At 41.7% G+C, this 15,811-nt stretch overlaps 1 protein-coding gene across 2 annotated transcripts in view; it reads right to left on the reverse strand.

Annotated features, from left to right (window-relative positions):
- DOCK5 (dedicator of cytokinesis 5) overlaps positions 1-15,811 on the reverse strand; it is a 235,806-nt gene that overhangs the window by 178,301 nt on the left and 41,694 nt on the right. The gene's annotated exons all lie outside the window — the stretch shown is intronic.

Consider the following 15,811-nt stretch of genomic DNA (forward strand, 5'->3'; position numbering starts at 1 on the left):
TTGTTCATCAGACAACAGCCAGCCTGCAAGAACACGGAACCAATGATCTCCAGGACACAGGCGAGCCATGTCCCGGCTTCCATAACACAGTATCTGATGGCAAAAGGCCACCTGTGAGGCCCATCCACCCTCCAGTGACAAACTGACACAGGGCACGGTGCAGGGACGGTGCCTGGCCCCAGCCCAAGGCACCCTGGGCAACTGGGTTTACCGCAGCACTTCCTAGTCAAGGTGACCTCAGCCACCACAGTCCTTAGAACTGGCAACGGCTGGGCCAGGTTGTGAAAAACGACAGACTAACTTATAACTCAAAAAAAGAAGACAACCCAATTTTAAGACAGGCCAGAGCTTTGAACAGATATTTTGCCAAAAAGTATGTATGAATAGCTAACAGGCACATGAAGAGATGTTCGACACTATTAGTCATGGGGAAATACCAATTAAAACCACAGTGAAATACCACTCCACACCCACTAGAATGGCTGTGATAAAGGAAAAAGAAAAGGCAGACAAATGGCAAGAATGTGGAGAAACTAGAACTCTCCTGCATTGCTGGTAGGAATGTAAAATGGTACAGCCCCTTCTGAAAACAGTTGGGCAACTTCTCAAAAGTTAAACATAAATTTACCATAGGTCCTAGCAATCCATTCCTAGGTACCTACAAAGAGAAATGAAGCCATGTGTCTACATAAGAACCTTATGTGAATGTTCAGAGCTGTGGTGGTGGGCTGTAAAGGTGCCCCCCGCAAAATAAATCCACATCAAATCCCTGGAACCTGTGTATGTTACCCTGTAAGGCAAAAGAGTTGATTAAGTTAAGGATTTTTTTTTTTTTTTTTATTAAGCTCTGGGATACACGTGCAGAACGTGCAGGTTTGTTACATAGGTATACACGTGCCATGGTGGTTTACTGAACCTATCAACCCATCATCTACATTAGGTATTTCTCCTAATGCTCTCCCTCCCCTAGGCCCCCAACCCCTGACAGGCCCCGGTGTGTGATGTTCCCCTCCCTGTGTCCCTGTGATCTCATTGTTCAATTCCAACTTATGAGTGAGAACATGTGGTGTTTGATTTTCTGTTCCTGTGTTACTTTGCTGAGAATGATGGTTTCCAGCTTCATCCATGTCCCTGCAAAGGACATGAACTCATCCTTTTTTATGGCTGCATAGTATTCCATGGTGTATATGTGTCACATCTTCTTTATCCAGTCTATCATTGATGGGCAGTTGGGTTGGTTCCAAGTCTTTCCTATTGTGAATAGTGCTGCAATAAACATACATGTGCATGTGTCTTTATAGTAGCATGATTTATAATTCTTTGGGTATATACCCAATAATGGGATTGCTGGATCAAATGGTATTTCTGGTTCTAGATCCTTGAGGAATCGCCACACTGTCTTCCACAATAGTTGAACTAATTTACACTCCCACCAACAGTGTAAAAACATTTCTATTTCTCCACATCCTCTCCAGCATCTGTTGTTTCCTGACTTTTTTTTTTTTTTTTTTTTTTTTTTTGAGACAGAGTCTCTCTCTGTTGCCCAGGCTGGAGTGCAGTGGCACAATCTCGGCTTACTGCAACCTCCACCTCCCGGGTTCACACCATTCTCCTGCCTCAGCCTCCCCAGTAGCTGGTACTACAGGTGCCCACCACCACGCCTGGCTAATTTTTTTTTGTATTTTTAGTAGAGATGGGGGTCTCACGGTGTTAGCTAGGATGGTCTCGATCTCCTGACCTCGTGATCCACCTCAGCCTCCCAAAGTGCTGCGATTACAGGTGTGAGCCACCACGCCTGGCCTCCTGACTTTTTAATGATCATCATTCTAACTGGCGTGAGATGGTATCTCACTGTGGTTTTTATTTGCATTTTTCTAATGGCCAGTGACAAGAATTTTGAGAGGAGTTGTCTTCCCTGAATTATCACGGTGGCCTTAAAAAATGCAATCACATATATCTTTACAAGAGAGAAAGAGAGAGAGCTGAGAGGACACACTGGAGAGACGCTGACGTGCAGATGGGGGTTGAGATTGAACTGACGTGACCACAAGTCAGCAAAGGCCAGCATCCACCAGAAGCTGGAAGAAGCAAGGAATGGAATCTCCCTGAGGGCCTCCAGAGGGAGCACAGCCCTGTTTGCACCTTGACTCCCTAACTCCCATCTCCAGAACTGTGAGAGAATAAACCCCTACTGTCTTAAGACATCAAGTGTATAATTTGTCACAGCAGCCACTGAAATCCAGTACAGTAGCATTATTCACAATAGCCCAAAAAAATGGAAATAATTTATTAACTGATGGAAGGATACATGAAGTATGGTATATCCATGCAATGGAATACTATGCAGCAATGAAAAGAAATGGAATACAGACACATACTACAATGTGAATGAACCTCAAAACATTACACTAAAGGAAAGCAGCCAGATGCAAAAGACCACGTAGTTTATGATACCATTTATTCAAAATGTCCAGAATTAAGCAAATCTATCAAAGGCAGTATAGGAGATTATTGGTTGCCTGGGGCTGTGAGGAGGGAATGGTGATTGACCACAAAAGGCCCTAAGGAGCTTCTTGGGGAGGTGAAAACATCCTAAAACTGGGTTGTGGTGATATTTACACAACTCTGTAAATTTACTAAAAATCATTAAATTATATGCTTAAAATGGGTGGATTTTATGGTATGTAAATTACATTTGACGGAAGCTGGATTTTTTTTTAAAGTAGATTTACTTCTTACTCTCACTCTACTGATGAGGGAACTACATCTTTCCAGGAAAAAAGAACCCCCTTAGAGATTCAGCTCTAGCCATGGTCTTGACAATTCAAGGAACCCATAAGGCTCCCATCTCTGCAGGCCTGATGAGTGACCATCCACACTGATGAATGGATAGTCACTCAATCCATCAGTATATCCCACAGGGAAGAAAGGTGTCCCTGACATTGCCCGTGGCGGGTCTTCCCGGCTCTTCCCAGCTCTTCCCTGAGCCTGCAGTGCACCGTGCACCTGCAGCTTGGCTGATATCACAGTCAACCTATCAGTGAGCAGGGAGGAGCACATGTCCAGCCACCCGTTTTCCAGTGGCCTCTCCTTGACGAAAGAAGTCATCCAAGTAGAGCTCTCCTGCACTCCTGGCACAGAAGCCTGGACAAAGTATGTTGGAATTTATTTTACTATTGAGCTTATGGACTAGGCTATGAATTCACAACCAGGATTGGCTGGTGACACAGGTTAGGAGAAATCGCACATGATTCAGAAGTAGGAGTAATTCTCAATTCCTAGACCTGCTCATAGATCACTGGGCCACCGCTGCCATTCCACTGGAGTTCAACTCCTTCATTGGCCTGCTGGTTTACACGCATGCTCTGCCTGCTAGTCTGGTAGACCTCACATCCTTGATATCTCCTAGTCCCTATTCATGGCCTTGTACTGAAACGGTCCCTTCCATTGGCCCCCTTCTCAAATGAAAACAGGAAGTAGTGAGGTCACTGAGTCACAATGCATTGTGTAATGACCAAGCTTCACCTCTTCCTGGTTCCGGTCATTAGAAAAGTAAGCAGAAGCTCTCAAATGCTGTACCTTGCTCTGGAAGCTCCAAACACAAACACCTACCAAGGACTGCTGGAAACACACACACACACACACACACACACACACACACACACCCCCCAAAGACTGATTTGTTTGCTTAAAACCTAGATCTCTAAGCCTGACTCAAAACACCTCCAAAATTGTCCCAGCCCGTAATTATCCATCTTTGTCTCCATCTGCGAAATTCCAACCTACTCTCCAGTGAAGACTCACATGTTCTCCCCTAAATTCTGAGCTCAGTCCATGGTTTGTGTCTGCCCAGAACAAGGGCCTGTCTTGACTTCTTAACAATCCAAATTTCGCATTCACAATTCAATTCAACAAATGGTTACTAGCTCCCGATTACCTGTGTGGATTGCCTTCTTCTCTGACATTCCACAACAATTTTCCCTTCCAGCGCAGCTTGGGTTTTTAATCGCAGACAATCTTGTGTAATTGTCTACCATCAATTAGAAGGAAACCCCTATGATTGGGGCCCTCATTACACATTACTTTTGTGTCTTTCTCATTACAAGGCACAGGCTTAGTCCCAGAGAAAGTACTCAAGGTGTAATAATGACTTCAGAAAAGAATATATTTAAAAGGCTCATATTTTTATTCTTTCTATAAAATCCATCAAAAAGTTCAGTTATTCACCACTTCTTCCCCAAACTCAAACACACTTCTGCTTTCTTCCAGAGCAGAGGCTGTGGTTTCCCATCACTCAAGAAAGGGTTACTAAAATCACTTCTCCACCCATTTGGTTTATCACAAGAGAGAATCTGCCTCTCCAACCTAAGCTTTCAAAGAGATTAATGTTAGAAACACATCCCTTCAACAACGCCTTTCACTGGAGTGAAAAGGCACCGCATAGAGGATGTTTGTACAATCTGTTTCATGTCTCTGGGCAAAAGCACAAACAAGATTTCCAATCACTTACAGCCATCATCTATTCATTCCAACTCTTGGCTTTGGTAGTATGCCCTCCATATCTTAACATACCTCATATTTCCAGTGTATTTTATAGTTCACTTTCATATATATCTTAGTAACTGTATAGAGTGGATGCCAGGTGTCACATTATTTAATGGGGAAGCTGAGACTCAGAAGGGTTAAACCCAGCTTGCAAGCAGCAAAGCTGTTATAAAGGTGGTCTGTTCATCGCATTTGACCAAGCCAGTCCATAATGGTGAAGATATGCCCTGGAATAGCCCAGAAACAAAGAGAAGAGCCTAGATTTCTCTCTTTAAATGACCGTCCTACTTCCCAAACCAAGCTTTCTCATACACATCAGTGACTGATGATCACATTGTCTACTAGTCTGATGCTATTTCAAGAATGAGAATACAACTAATGCACTTGGTGGGCCCATAGTTTCTTTCTAGAACATGAATAGCTGTTATAGAGAAAGCTACAGAGATGGGAAACCAAGGAAAACTTCAGGGTAAGCAAAACAGATTCAAGACGCAACTTTACCACTTACACAATGCATGACCTTGAATAAGCTACTAAGTCTGGGCCTCAGTTTCTTATCTGTAAAGCAGGATTGGCTTTAAAGATCCCTCTGGCTCTAATATCTTCTGATTCACGGGGTAATGAGAAGAGGCAAAAGAAACAAGTGCCATTTTTGAACCGGCAGGCACCACCACAAACTCTTGTTTTGACTGAGGAAATTAAACAAGAACCGGGAGTTGCTGTACATACGTTGCCTCGCTGGCAGCCATGAACAGCATTGGGAAAGACAAATTGCTGGAATTCTTCCCTAAGCAGCTTACTGTTTATAACAGGAAAGTATAATTTTGCAGAGCCAAGTAGACAAGACAAAATAGTTTGCATTTTACTGAATCCTTGATTTGGCTCTTTCTTTTAAACCAGGCTTACAGAAGAGAAGAAAACTGAGTCCTGGGATTATGCAATAAGAAACCAACAGAACAGACTTACTGGCTGCAAACTGAGTGATCAGTTTTGACAATGAAAAGTCTGTAGCTAGTAAGTAAATTTATTTTTATTTTTATTATTTTTTTGAGACAGGGACTCACTCTATCAACCAGGCCAGAGTACAGTGGCACAATCATGGGTCACTGTAGCCTTGACCTCCCCAGGCTCTGGTGATCCTCCTGCCTCATTCCCCCAAGCACCTAGGACTACAGGCATGTGCCACCACACTTGGCTAATTTTTTAATTTTTTTTGTAGAGATGAAGTTTCACCATGTTAGCCGGGCTGGTCTTGCACTCCTGGACTCATGTGATCCACCCACCTTGGCCTCCCAAAATGCTGAGATTACAGGCATGGGACACCCAGCCCTGCCAAGTAATGAATATTTCTAATGAATGAGATTATTTCATGAATCCTCAAATTACAATCCCCTGAAGAACAGCCACAACATTATATTTTTTATTGGTCACCTGATAGAATTTACAAAAGAAAGATCCAGCAAACACAAAATGAGATCCCAATTGGAGGCGTATATCATTCATAATATTCCAAAGAAGATTATGGCCAGGCACAGTGGCTAATGCCTGTAATCCCAGAATTTTGGGAAGCCGAGGCAGATGGATAACTGGAGGTCAAGAGTTCGAGACCAGCCTGGCCAACATGGTAAAACCCCATCTCTACTAAAAATACAAAAAAAAAAAAAAAAAAAAAAAATTAGCTGGGCATGGTAGCGCATGCCTGTAATCCCACCTACTCAGAAGACTGAAGCAGGAGAATTGCTTGAACCTGGGAGGCAGAGCTTGCAGTGAGCCAGCATCGCACCACTGCACTCCAGCCCGGGCAACAGAGTGAGACTCTGTTTCAAAAAAAAAAAAAAAAAAAAAAAATGGTTACAATTCTTCTTTTCCATTATGATCTTGATGTGCCTAGCTTCAGATATGCATTCCATAAAAACTAAAGAGGCACAACTCATCTTTGATCTTCATCTTGGCTTTCCTGCAGTGATATCCTGGAAGGCCAGATTTCATTTTCTTGTGCTCTTTAATTACACTGTACTATAAGGACTAGAAAATCATATTCAATAATAGGTATAACACCAAGAAGTCAAATCTGTGGTTTCAGGCTGATAATTATAAGTAGGTTCCAAATCGGTCTTTCTACAATGAGATGACCATCACGCCATCTCTCTGTTCAGATCTATCCAGGACAGGGGCTATCAGGTTAGGACATCAGTTCTATTTCTCACCAACAGCACTCCATAAGAGCAAGCTCTCACAGGATTCTTAACTTCATTTTCTAGATAGTTTAGGAGAACAGAGAATTTCATAATCAATGCATTGATTACTATTTAGAAATCTCTATCTTGGCTGGGTGCAGTGGCTCATGTCTGTAATTCCAGCACTTTGGGAGGCTGAGGCAGGTGGATCACTTGAGGCCAGGAGTTCAAGACCAGCCTGGTCAACATGGTAAAACCCAGTCTCTACTAAAAATATAAAAATTAGACAGGCATGGCAGCACGCACCTGTAATCCAAGCTACTTGGGAGGCTGAGGCACAAGAATCGCTTGAACCCAGAAGGCGGAGGTTGCAGTGAGCTGAGATCACGCCACTGCCTTCCAGCCTGCATGACAGTGAGACTCTGTTTCAAAAAAAAAAAAAAGAAAAGAAAAAAATCTCTATCTTGAAGATTATATATATTTGTGAAGGGAATAGGTAAATATCTTGAACTGGAGGGACATTTCTCAGATATGAACTCAAATATTGTTTCTTGATTGCCTCACTGGCAGCAAGTGATGACTTAGAAGCCACCTCATTTACATGAATATGGGATTAAATTTACATGAAATGGTTACAGCAGGAAAGCAGAAACAAGGCAATTCGAAATTACAGAACAAGGGCCCAGCATGGTGGCTCACGCCTGTCATCCTAGCATTTTGGGAGGCTAAGTAGGAAGACTGCTTGACCTCAGGAGTTCGAGCCCAGCCTGGGCAACATAGGGAGACCCTGTCTCAAAAAATAATAAAAATCAACCAGGCATAATGGTGTGTGCCTATGGTCCCAGCTACCCAAGAGGGTGAGGTGGGAGGATTGCTTGAGCCCGGGAGGTCCAGGCTACAGTGAGCTGAGATTGTACCACTGCACTACCTAGGTGACAGCAAGACCCATTCTCAAACAAACAAACACAAAATTACAGAACAAAAAGTCTGAGGTGTATAATCACGAGTTTTTTCCCACAGCTTCCTCATCTGAAAAAGGGAGGCAACAGTACATTCTTCCTATGGTTTTGTGAAGCCCCAAAAGGAGAATTTGTGCAGGGCCAAAATGATGACTAACACCTGGCAGACAGTGAGTAAAGAGCAGTCTCCTCCCCTCCACTGCTTCCCCTTTCTTGCCCTGTCCAGCTTCCCATTCAGGACATGGAGACAGCTACATCCTCAAAGATGGACACTACCCTCTCATCAATAAACCAGTGGGAGTCGGTCAATGAAAACAGTTAATCAGGAAGGACTGGAGAGGAGAGGTCACAGAACAAATCAGCCTCAATGGTCCTTCCAAGGCAACAGTTGACGGACAATGAAATACAGGTGTCCTTGATGAGAGCAAAGCCATTGTATTGCAGGCAGCTAAATCCAGAGCTCCTCTAAGAAGCAGCACCAGGCACAGGGAATATTTTAATGTATTCTCCATTGCTTGCTCTCCCTTCCAAGCATCTCTGCAACAATTCAATGAGGAACCAGGGTATTATTCAGAATACTAAAGATGGCCTTGGTCATGTACTCACTACAGGACCCTCAGGCTGTGTATAATATCAAAGGTACACATACTAATGTTATTCATGCCTATAGTTCTATTAGCCTCCATTTTTCTCAATAAGTGTCTTCCTTATTAAGCAAAATAGGAAAAAGTGAAACAGAAAAAAATCTGACAACAACTATTGCAGGGCTTTAAGGAAAATAGCTCACTACCCAGCCCAGAACATCTTTTCCAAAGCAAATAAAGTCTTCTGATCAGGTTCTTCTTGGTACACATCCTTATTAAACCAAAGGTGAACAGATCTAAATTAAGATGGTCACATCTAAGACTCTGTTGAGCTAAGACTCTGTTACAGACAGAAATCATCACTGAAGAATAGAGAATCTGAAGATAAATGCCAGAGGTTACCGTGGAATCTAGAAAAAGCACTTTTAAATGATAGTCGAGGATGTCACCAATTATTTTCACCATATCTACATGAATGAGACAAACACATTTCACTGAGAAAAGTAATGATCCCCAAACAGGCTACAAAAGTCTTTACTTTGACAATATCAACCTAAAAATGCAAGTACAATAGCAGCTTCCAGCCCTGGGCCAGTCTGAGGACAAGCTCTTACTTGACTCCTTTAACCTCTGGATCCTACTCAGGAGGATTTTAGAATTGAATCTCAACTTCTTGGGTATTTATACATGCCAGAATCACACCCTACTTAAATTGCAGTGAGGAAACAGAAGAATAGGACATGTGTCTGTACACATGTGTGTGAAGTTCAAAGTGACAGACCTGATGTGATTATTTCACATGTCTGCATCAAAACATCTCTTATGGCCGGGCGTGGTGGCTCACGCCTGTAATCCCAGCACTTTAGGAGGCCAAGACAGGCGGATCACGAGGTCAGGAGATCGAGACCATCCTGGCTAACATGGTGAAACCCCATCTCTACTAAACATACTAAAAAAAGAAAAAGTTGGCTGGGTGTGGGGGCGGATGCCTGTAGTCCCAGCTACTTGGGAGGCTGAGGCAGGAGAATGGCGTGAACCCGGGAGGTGGAGCTTGCAGTGAGCCGGCCATTGTACTCCAGCCTGGGCGACACAGCGAGACTCCATTTCAAAAAACAAAACCAAATAAACAAACAAACAAAACAAAAAAACACAACATCTTATGTACCCCATAAATATATACACCTACTATGTACTTATAAAAATTAAAAACAAAACAAAATTTTTTAAAAAGTGAAGCACTAAAAAATAACTACAATTTTAAAAAGGAAAGAAAAGTAATAGACCAAGGTGAACAAAATTATAGCTGTGCCATTGAAGATATTTTCCATGCTGTGGCCAAAAAAACTACCATCCTGAACTTTAGGGCAAGTGATTCAATCTTTGCAGGCTTCTGTTCCCCCATCAGTAAAGCGAGCTTGTGTTTGACTTAACTCTTCTGGTTAAGAATAAAACGAGAAGAAACAAAAACGAGCAATTATTGCTTATGTCTTTGGAACCAAGATCCTTCAGCAGCAAAGACAAGTACACAATCAAAAAAGTTAACTCATTCTGGGACGATGTTGGTTGGAAATATCAGTTTGAATTTGAGATTTTTTCTACCTAAAAAATACATATTTCGGCCGGCTGAGGTGGCTCAAGCCTGTGATCCCAACACTTTGGGAGGACGAGACAGGCGGATCACCAGGTCAGGGTATCAAGGCCATCCTGGCTAACACAGTGAAACCCCGTCTCTACTAAAAATACAAAAAACTAGCCGGGAGTGGTGGCGGCACCTGTAGTCCCAGCTACTCAGGAGGCTGAGGCAGGAGACTGGCCTAAACCCGGAAGGCGGAGCTTGCAGTGAGCTGAGATCCGGCCACTGCACTCCAGCTTGGGAGACAGAGCGAGACTCCGTCTCAAAAAAAAAAAAAAAAAAAAAAAAAAACAAAAAACAAAAAACATATTTCAATTCTACTTGTTGCCCAGGTGGACCAGGGAACCAACCCATCAGGGACCAGATGAATTATCCTGCTTTAAGCATTAAAAACTGGGCAAAATGTATACGACACATTGGTTTTCAGACACTGAACAGCAGGCAATGTGGGGAGTGACACCTGAGAGGAGAGAAACAGATGAATGAAATCTACACCTGCCTGCACTTACTGCTGAAACAGGGTTTCCAGGCTATTGTGCAGGCAGCCAGTGGTCACTCTGAGACCAGGAAAGAGAGTGGAGAATTCAGGGGGGTCAAGGTGGCTAGAATGTGCAGGGCAGAGAACCAGAGAGAAGAGAGCTGCTCAGAGAGAGTGCTAGAGATGTGTAGAAGGTTCCCCGAGTCTTTCGCTGATTACTGGTCAGTGCATGCGTGTGAAAATACCCGAGGCTAAGAAAAACATCACTGGGAAAGAGCAAGAGGCATTGTTCCCAACCTACACACATGGATGAGAACAGCTTACAGATCTCACAACCAGAGTAGAGAAAGCTTGGAATATGAGGGTACTGGGCTGAGAGATCAGAAGGGTACTGAGTACTCGGCAGCACAATGTTACGGACTGAATGTTTGTCTCCTGTCCCCCTAAGTGTTTATGTTGAAATCTATGCCCATGGTATTAGGTATCAGGAGGTGGACTTTTGGGAAGTAATTAAGTCATGAGGGTGGAGCTCTCAGGAATGGGATTAGTGCCCTTACAAAAGACCCCAGAAAGCTCACTTGCCCTTTTTGCACCAGGCGAGGAGACAGTGATAAGTTGGCAGCCTGCAAACCAGAAGATGGTCCTCACCAGAACCTGACAATGCTGGAACCTTGACCTTGGACTTCCAGCTGCCAAAACTGTGAGAAATGTATTTCTGTTGTTTATTAGCCACCTAGTCTATGAGACTTTGTTATAGCACCCCAAATAGACTTAGACATGTAGCCAAACTGGCCCCAGAATAAAGGCTGTGTTGGTCCTGCATAACAAAGCTTAAATGCAAACCTTGAATAAATTTCCCAGTAACTAGCTAAGCCTTGTTCTGCACTGCCTTGCATCTGCATTGAAGAACAAGATTCAAACAACCAAGAGGATTAAATTCATGTCTGACATCTGGTTCAAGATTACCAAGCAGCCAAAGAAGAAGAAAAATATTATTCATAGTTAGAAGAAAAGAGACTTTCAGAAAAAGACTCAGAAATGACATAGATCAGGCAACAGAACAAATCCCAAATAATTTAAAAGGATGAAAATCATACAAAGCATTTTCTTTGACTACAATGGAATTGAATTATCAATTAGTATCAGAAAGATACTTAGGAACTCTCAAAATATTTGAAAACTAAACACACACCTCTAAATAACCTGAGGAACATTCCAATATCAACATCACCCAACATATTATGATGAAAAAAGGAAAACAATATGATCATCTCAATAGACACAGAAAAGGCATTTGGTAAAATCTGATCTCTATTCATAATAAAAATCTGTCAGCAAAGTAGAAAAAAAACCCCATGATACACATATAGCAAACACCATAACGAACTGTTAAATATTAAATGTGCTCCCCTAATACCAGGTACAAGGCAAGGATATCTGCTTGAATCACTCTATTTCACATTTTAAGGGTGGGTCTAGCTAGTGCAATAAGGTAAGAAAAAGAAATAAAAGGCATGTTAATTAGAAAGGATAACACAAAATTGTGTTTATGAGCAAATACCATGATCATCTATATAGAAAATCTTAAGGCATTCACAAAAAAAAAAGTTACTACAACTAATATGTGAGTTTTTAGGGAGGTTTTAGGGCCCAATTTTTTTGCTCAATGTATAAGAATCCATTGCATTTCTCTATACTACAACAAACAATATGAAATTTCTTGGTTATGATAAAAAGTGCATTTCTTCCTATGAAGTGCAGGTGTAGTAATCTGAAGACTACTGCCCCAGAGAAACACTTGCACAAGTGTACCAGGAAATACGTATCAGAAAGTTCACGGAAGCACTGTGTGTGACAGCCCTTTGAAAGGGGAATCACCCGCCATGTCCACGGAAAGAAAAACGGATAAATAAATTATGGCATATTCAGATAGAGAATTCTATATGGCAGGGAAAAGGAGTGCAGGCATGACACTAACAGAATGTAGAGCAAATTAAAATATTATATAAAAATATACACAGGATGATGCCTTTACATACAATACCAAATCTTACAAAACTAAGTGAACTGACTTTGCATATACATATGTGTATGGATGATAAAACTACAGAAAAAAAAGGAGGAAATGAAACACACTAATCTGAGGGTATGTTTACACCCAGGGTGGGGTCAAGCTGTCAGAAATTAGGGAAGAGCAAGAGTATAGGATTAACATACTGAGAATCATGTTTTTGCAATTCATTTGACAGAGATATGTAGGTACTTTTATTACTGTTTTTATTCATACTCTTCTCAAATGGCGTAAATTTTTTTTTTTTTTTTTTTTTTTTTTTGAGACGGAGTCTCACACCATCGCCCAGGCTAGAGTGCAGTGGTGCCATCTTGGCTCAATGCAACCTCCCCTTCTCAGGTTCAAGTGATTCTCCTGCCTCAGCCTCCCAAGTAGCTGGGATTACAGGTGTGTACCACCACGCCTGGCTAATTTTTGCATTTTTAGTAGAGACAGGGTTTCACCATGTTGGCCAGGCTGGTCTCAAACTCCTGGTCTCAAGCAATCCTCCCAGTTTGGCCTCCCAAAGTGCTGGGGTTACAGGCATGAGCCACCATGCCCAGCCTGGTATAAATATTCTTTATGCATTCAGTGTTTAATTAAAACAACAAAAACCAGTTAGATATTTATATATGTATGCAGGGGAGGATCACAATGACAAAAGAAAACCTGTTTACATAACTGATGGCACAAACCTACCTACGGGTATTATTCCAGTGGTTCGCAACATTTAGCACACATCAGAATTACGTGAGAGGCTTGCTCCAACACAGGCTGCGAGGTCCCAAACCTAGTTTCTGACTCAGTAGGTTGGAAATAAGGCCCAACAATGTGTGTTTGTAGCACATTCCCAGATATCACTGGTGCTCCTGCTTCAGAGATGACATTGTAAAACCCCTGCATTACCATATGTGAGCCCCATGCAAAGCAGCAGAGAAGAAAGAGCTCATGGTCCTCATTTTACAAATAAAGAAACATAATCTCTGGGAGATTAAGAGGTCTGCAGTATTACATAATATTTAATCACACCAGCTCTGGACTCAGACTGTTTATATCCAACCCTGGCTCTATCCTTGCTGATTCTTACTGAAGGTAATTATAGATCCAATTGCAGTTTTCACTTATAAGAAAACTATGACCCGAATAAAGTAGCTTGCTTAAAATCATACAGAGAATCAGAAGTAGTCTAGGATGAGCAAGCTGGAACCATTTTTTTCAAGGGCCACATTAGTGATCTTTATAATTAATTTTACCCTGTATTAAAGTATACTTTTAAAGTAAACAATAAAAACAGTTTACCTTCTTCATTTATATATATAAGCGACCAAATAAAATTTTCGTTTTGAGATACAATTGGTTACAATCAATTCAAAGCAAAGACAGGAAAAATTCTTTTCAATCTCATTTCTTCTTCCAGTCTGAAGAAAGGTAAATCAGTATTTCTATTAATTAATTTTAGAAGAAATGAAAACTTAAATTCACCTGAACTGCACGTTTTTGTTTTTGTTTTTTTTTGATACGGAGTCTAGCTTTGTTGACCAGGCTGGAGTGCAGTGGCACGATCTCAGTTCACTGTAATCTCCGCCTCCCAGGTTCAAGAGGTTCTCCTGCCTCAGCTCCTGAGTATCTGGAATTATAGGTGACCACCACCATGCCCAGCTAATTTTTGTATTTTTAGTAGAGATGGGGTTTCACTATGTTGGTCAGGCTGGTTTCAAACTCCTGACCTCAGGTGATCTGCCTGCCTTGGCCTCCCAAAATGCTGCGATTACAGACTTGAGCCACTGCACCTGGCTCCTAGTAATTTAATTCAAGAAATGTATGTGTGGCATTCTTTCTGGTTCTTACATCTGTGACTTTTTGTTGCCTTCAAGTTCAACTGAGTTTAAAATTCTTGCATCAAAATTTTTTTTGTTGTTTGATTTTTTTGGTAGACAGGAGGTCCTACTACATTGCCCAGACTGGTCCTGAACTCCTGGGCTCAAGTGATCCTCCCATCTTGGCCTCCCCAAGTGCTGGGATTACAGGTGTGGAGACACTGTGCCCAGCTCACAATTTTTTGTTGTTGTTGTTTAAAAGATTGAAAGAAGAACCAAGAAAACAGACACACATCATGTTCTTGTAAGAAAAAAAGTAATCTTACAAAGAGTTCAAGTCTCTAAATAAAACATAGACCAAATTAAATTCTAATTGAAATAAAAAAGGTTTTTAGAAAATGATACAAAAAAAAAACGTAATAAAATGTATCTGGAAGAATAAACATGTGAAAAAAGTTAAAAAATAGTTTAAAATAGCTTGAAAATGAAAAATTAAAGGGAGACTTGCCTCAGCATATTTATGTCAGGTTACCACCGCCATGGCAACACCTGGAAGTTACTGCCCGTTTCCATGGCAACAACCCAATGACCCAGAAGCTGCAACCCTTTTTCTAGAAATTACTGCATACTCTGCCACTTAATTTGTCTACTCCTCCAAGTGGTATAAATATGACTGTAGAACCAGAGCTGCCACTGTGGGCACACGGCCTGTGGGGTAGCCACAAGTAACAGTCCCTCTGCCACAGCTGTACACTGCCACTTCAATCAGTTACTGTTTAACACCACTGGCTTGCCCTTGAATTCCATCCTGAGTGAAGCCAAGAACCCTCCCAGGTTAAGCCCCAATTTGGGGACACACTTGCCCTGCATCACGTATGGGTATTAAATTGGACAGTTACTGATAAAATTGCCATAATTTTTCCTAAGTGGAGCAAAACTATGCTGAAATATTTTAGTATATTATGTTCTATTTTTATTAAATAATTAAATGTGTGTTTCAAAAACACAGAAAATGGCCAGGCATGGTGGCACACATTTGTAATCCCAGCACTTTGGGAGGCCAAGGCAGGCAGAGCACTTGAGCCCAGGAGTTTGAGACCAGCCTGAGCAACACGGCAAAAGCCCATCTCTACAAAAAATTAGCCAGGTGTGGTGGTGCGTGTCTGTGGTCCCAACTACTCAGGAGGCTGAGGTAGGAGGATCACTGGAGCCTGGCAGGTGGAGGCTGCAGTGAGCTATGACCCTGCTACTGCACTCCAGCCTGGGCGACAGAGTGAGACCCTGTCTCAAAAAACAAACAACAACAACAACAACGCACAGAAAAACATCTTCATGTCCATACTATAAATTATTAATGGATGCTTAGAAAACTGGAGAAAGTATTATCTAATACTTTATAGTTTGCTTGATTTGTCATAAAACACAATGAAACATACATACACACACCAGATTATATGTAGTAGATTTAAATAGGATTAGAACCTTACTTGGACTTTTTAAAATAACTAACAAATGATTTAAAAGTTCATAAGAAGGAAAAAGTATCTGAGACTTGACAACATTTTGAG

The sequence above is a fragment of the Macaca thibetana genome, chromosome 8, assembly GCF_024542745.1.
Source record: "Macaca thibetana thibetana isolate TM-01 chromosome 8, ASM2454274v1, whole genome shotgun sequence".
Lineage (NCBI taxonomy): Eukaryota > Metazoa > Chordata > Mammalia > Primates > Cercopithecidae > Macaca > Macaca thibetana.